Here is a 5,385-nt window from a genome sequence, read left to right as displayed (position 1 = left end):
TGTCCTCCCTGAGTCAGACTGCAGTGAGCCAGGTCTGGAAAAGGCAAATGTTCCCCTTGGCAAAAGGCAACTGAGAGGAGCCTCTGGGGGCCAGGGGGCCTCGGCAACAGAGTGGACTGGAGCCGACTGGAGTAGAGGCTGCCTGGCCGGGACGGAGAGCGTCACCCTCACGGCCCCCTGTCATCCTGGCCTCCCCTGGTCACCCTGGCTTCCCTGTTCATCCTGGCCTCCCCTGGTCACCCTGGCCTCCCCTGGTCACCGTGGCCTCCCCTGTTCATCCTGGCCTCCCCTGTTCATCCTGGCCTCCCCTGGTCACCCTGGCTTCCCCTGGTCATCCTGGCCTCCCCTGGTCACCCTGGCCTCCCCTGGTCACCCTGGCCTCCCCTGGTCACCCTGGCTTCCCCTGGTCATCCTGGCCTCCCCTGTTCATCCTGGCCTCCCCTGGTCACCGTGGCCTCCCCTGTTCATCCTGGCCTCCCCTGGTCACCCTGGCTTCCCTGGTCACCCTGGCCTCCCCTGGTTATCCTGGCCTCCCCTGGTCACCCTGGCCTCCCCTGGTCACCCTGGCTTCCCTGGTCACCCTGGCCTCCCCTGGTTATCCTGGCCTCCCCTGGTCACCCTGGCCTCCCCTGGTCACCCTGGCCTTTCCTGGTCATCACTGCCTTTGTCCCTTGTCATCCAGCCCCCTTGGTCATCCTCACTGCCCTGTTTACTGCCCCTGGCTGTCTCTGGAGTGAGTGTGCCCTGGGCTCTGCAAGTCTGAAGTGGAGCTCCTGAGTCAAGGATGGGGTACAACCCTGCCCCGGAAAATAAGGCATAGGTGATGTAAGAGCCAAATAAGTCCTGGCTTTATTTGGGATGAAAACTCGTCCTCTGAGATCCTGTGAGTCCCCTCGGGGGTTGACATCTTTTACCTGACCCTTGGCGGACCCGGGCACAGGACGGACGGGGCCTGGGATGGGTCAGGCAGGGCCGGGCTGTGTCCATACAGCTCTAATGCAGCACAGGCCACCTCACCAGAAGGCCCAGGGCTCCACCTTAGGGATAACACTTCTCAGCGCCCACTGGTAGACGGATGCAGGACATCTCTTCTGTACAGCAGCCTGGTAGCGGAGGGAGGTGGTTGTTCCCATTTTACAGATGAGAACACAGCTCAGAGAGGACAAAAGGCGCCCAGGGAGGTAGTGGTGGAGCCGAGGCTCAAAGCCAGAACCAGTGCTCCCCCCACAACCCTTCCCCGATCGCTGCTGCTCACGGACAGGGAGAGGCGGGCGAAGTGGTTGAACAGAATCTTCGTCTTCTGGGGCAGGTCCAGCCAGCAGAGGAGGAACCCGGAGATGCCGAGGGGCAGGGCGCAGATGCGGAGCACAAAGGCGCCACCAGGATGGCCACATACAGCTGCGTGGGCCGCCGCTGCCGTGGCCGGGAGCTTCTCTGCGCCTGGAGGCAGAGGGCCATGCTGGACAGGGCCACGACGGTCGTGAAGCTGGCCGGCGTGAAGGAGTGGAAGACGGTGTCCACCGCGGGGCCCGGCTGCAGGTGGCGAGGCCTGGCCTCTTCGTGGAAGTACAGGGCCAGCGCGGTCAGCAGGAGGGCCAGCAGCCAGAGCGTGGTGCCCAGCAGGCCCCAAAGGCGCGGCCGCCAGTGGACCCGGCACCAGGTGGGGACGAGGCCGCAGAGGCCGGGCTGGGCGCCGGGGGCTGTTAGCAGGCTCGGGCCCGCCGTGTGGGCGAGGTGCTTGGTGCTCCTCTCCGCCAGGCAGCGCAGGTGGTGCACGCGGGCCGCCCAGGAGCTGGCGTTCGGGATGACCAGGGGCGCCGAGCAGAGGAGGAAGAGGAGGTCGGCCGCGGCCAGGTGAAGGATGTAGATGCCCACGGTGCCCCTCCGCCAGCGGGAGCCCAGCAGCCGGACCACCAGGCCGTTGCCCGCAATGCCGCCCACGCAGGTGAATAGGACCAGCGCGTGCAGCACCGACAGCGCCGTGTGGGTGGGCGCCTCCCTGGGGCTGGCAGCGCCCGGGCCGCTGCTCCTGGAGCTGCTGCCAGGGAGTAGGGCGTCCGCCATCCCTGCACATGAGGAGGACAGAAGTGCACCCTCTGCCTCCGGAGCTGGGGCCCCTGGGCCGCAGGGTCCCGCCTACTCCCCTGCCGCCTGTGTCCGAGCCCCACCGCTCAGGGCTCCCACGCAGGGAAGAGGCCAGGGTGGGGGACCTCCAGCTTGGCCATGCGGTGACCGGATGTCATCTCGTTATACCACCTGCCCTTCTTTGGAGCTGTCGCTGGCCACGCTAGGTCACTTTCCCTCACGCCTAATTCAGATTACGTGCTCCCGGCTTTGGGGCAGGCCAGGGCTCCTTTCTGTTGCTGGATGTGAGGGTGGCCAAGCTCGGGGCAAGGTTCCCAGCCCCCGGGCTTGGCCGTCAGTGCCCAGAGCAGGCCTGGCCTCCACCCTGCAGGGTGCTGCCCCTTTGGAGCCCCTGAGTGCCCAGCTCCGGGCCCTGCAGCAGCCAGCATGGAAGGGCAGAGTGGCTGCTCGCGAGTGCTCACTACGATGGGCCCCCGGGGGACGTGATGGGCACTGCCCCTCCGCAGCTGGGATTCCTGGGCCTGGCACCTTGCACCCCATCATGGATACACAACACACTCAGCGATGACCCAGTGAGCTTCCTGACCTCTCCCAGGTGCCCGAGTGCGCCCTCGGGTCAGCACAGCACCTCTGCAGTTACAGTGGGGCTTGCTGCCTGCCAGACCCCAGGGCTCACCCTGAGCACAGCTCTGGGCCTGGGGAGGGGTCTCCACAAACATCTGCTGCGTAATTGATGGCCGGTGACGTCCCCGTCCCTGACATTTGCCCGCACTCTGATGGGCCAGAGCGTTCCTCCACCCAGGACTTCCTTTACTCCTTTTGCCAACTGCCCTCCTGGTCTGACCCGCTGGCCCCTGAGGTGCCCTGCATGGGAGGCTCAGAGACCTGGGGTGGCAAAGCTCAGGGTCCATGGGGCCTGGCTGCGACCTGGGATGCGCCCAGCAGCCTGGGGCCGGGAGCACCACGTACACTTGTTCTCCTGACCTGCAGCACCGGCCAAGGTCAGTGTCATCACACCCATTTACAGGTCTCAGCTCCATCCTCGGAGCCCAGACTCTGCGGCAGAGTCCCCTGAGGACCCGGCTCACACGTGAAGGCTGTGGGTGCGGCCCCAGCGCGCGGAGCCCCCGCTGATGGCGGCCGCTACTTTATTTCACAAATATCACTTCTTTCTGTACCAATGATGGAATGGGTGGTATTGCTTATTACTGCTATTCATATTACTGATCATACTGTTTATTCTTTTTTTTTTAACATCTTTATTGGAGTATAATTGCTTTACAAAGGAGTGTTAGTTTCTGCTGTATAACAAAGTGAATCAGCTATACATATACATACATCCCCATATCTCTTCCCTCTTGCGTCTCCCTCCCACCCTCCCTATCCCACCCCTCTAGGTGGTCACAGAGCACCAAGCTGATCTCCCTGTGCTATGCGGCTGCTTCCCACTAGCTATCTATTTTACGTTTGGTAGTGTATATATGTCCGTCCCACTCTCTCACTTTGTCCCAGCTTCCCCTTCCCCCCATGTACTGTTTATTCTTGCACTGGTCACTGAGGTCTCCTCCGTGCCAGGCCTGGGCGGGGTTGGGGGATGGGACCTGACCGAGGCCCCTTCCCTGTCCCGAGGGCTCCCACCTCCTCCCACCTCTCTGCCCGCAGAGTCAGTGGAGAGATTCTGCTCCAGGCTGAGGGGGCTGCTGGGGGGCTGAGGCAGTGGCCTCAGGCCGTGTGCTCTTCTCTTTCTAAGGACAGACCCTGAATGCTCCACCGGATTGGTTTCCTCCTATAAATGTGTGTGGAGGACAGTGTGAGGGGATCTGTCCTCTAAAGACGCAGGAGGGATAAGGGACCAGAGGATGGCTCTGAAAGCAGGACATGCAGCATCCCCTGGGAGAGTCCCTCTGGGTAGCTGTCGCCTGCTCTCCTCCCGCCCCTTTGCTGTGTCCAGGCCCCTCCTCCCCTGCTGAGCCCCCGCTTTGGCTTGGACACCAGCATGTGTGCCCCCGCCTGGCCCAGTGCCCACCCTGGAGTCGCGACCTGCCTCTAACCCCCTGGAGGCCCCTCCACATTTGCCGACAGGGCCTCGCAGGTCCTTTGCACCACAGTCATCAGGTGGGGCAGGGACATCGGGGGACGGGGGGCCAGCAAGCCTCAGCTCCCCGAGAGCACTTCTCAGCCTGGACGCTCACCCCTGGATGGCAGAGCCGGGCACCTGGTGGTCCGGGGTCTCCAATCGCTGTCTGTCCAACCAAGGGGGGAGCCCAGGCCACTAGGGTCCCTGGTGTCCCCAGCATGCTCAGGGCACTGAGAGGACCGTCTGTGCTCGCCTTGACCTGGGGGGACCTGCTGGGGGCCCGACAGACGACAGACAGCGCAGCGCAGGCACCCAGGGCGGGGCTGTTCCCGTCAGGGGCTCGCTGCACCGCCGGCCCTGCAGGGGGGAGAAACTCACCGGACCTGCTGGCCGCTTTCCTACCTGTCTCTCCCACAAAAGAGGAGACTTAGAACCGTTCAGGCCTCGGGTCTGGGCTGACCCCTGGGCCCGGAAGGCGGGGCTGCCAAGCGGGAGCGGCCTTGCTAAGGGCGCACTTGCCGTGTGGCAGCCGTGTCTGACCTTGGGCTTGAAGCCGCGGCCCCTCCCCTGGCCTGCCTGCGCCGTCCGCTCCTGGAGAAGGACCCGGGTCCTGGAGGCCTGGGCAGCTTCCCGGGCCTGGCCCCTGCACTGCTCCGGCTGCAGGCCTGGCCGCTCGCACGGGCTGCTGAGGCTTGCTGAGCTCAGAGGGGCCTGTGCCCCGGATCTGCCCCAGATGCTGCCTCGGAGGAGGAGGAGAGACGCCCAGTCCATCTACGGGAAGCATGGCCCTTGGGAGATGGTGGTGGCCCCGAGCAAGAGAGACCAGCTGCATTCGGCCTGTCCCTGCGGGAGCCAGAGCCTGCGGGCTAACGGGCCTCCCCAGGAAGCTCCTCTGGCTTCCCGGTCCCACAGGAGGGCGGGGAGACAGGGGAAGTACCGGCGGCCAACATTTCATCCCACCTGGCCTCCCCAGAGGAAGGTCGCCCAGGGCACAGGGGCCACCGGGCTTTGGGAGGGTCTCCGGGTGGCAGCTCTGGGGTCCAGAGGTGCTGGTGCCTCCAGAAGCTGGGAACACCATGAGGCTCACCCTGCAGGGCCAGCACGAGCAGAGCGTCTGCATGGAAACTTCTGGATCTCTGAAGCTCCTCCCAGTAGGGGCCTCTGGAGTGGGAACCCCAAGATGGTTTAAGGCCCGGGTCAGCCACGGCTGTTGTGTCACCTCG

At 64.5% G+C, this 5,385-nt stretch overlaps 1 pseudogene across 1 annotated transcript; it reads right to left on the bottom strand.

Annotated features, from left to right (window-relative positions):
• Positions 1-583: 583 nt before the first annotated feature.
• LOC309605174 (mas-related G-protein coupled receptor member D-like) lies at positions 584-3,430 on the bottom strand (annotated as a pseudogene). The gene has a single exon. The product of its transcript is annotated as a mas-related G-protein coupled receptor member D-like (transcript).
• Between the last annotated feature and the right edge of the window lie 1,955 nt (positions 3,431-5,385).

This window comes from Balaenoptera borealis (genome assembly GCF_965194805.1).
Source record: "Balaenoptera borealis genome assembly, chromosome: 11".
In the NCBI taxonomy this organism is placed as follows: domain Eukaryota; kingdom Metazoa; phylum Chordata; class Mammalia; order Artiodactyla; family Balaenopteridae; genus Balaenoptera; species Balaenoptera borealis.
This window is presented reverse-complemented; position numbering and strand designations above follow the sequence as displayed.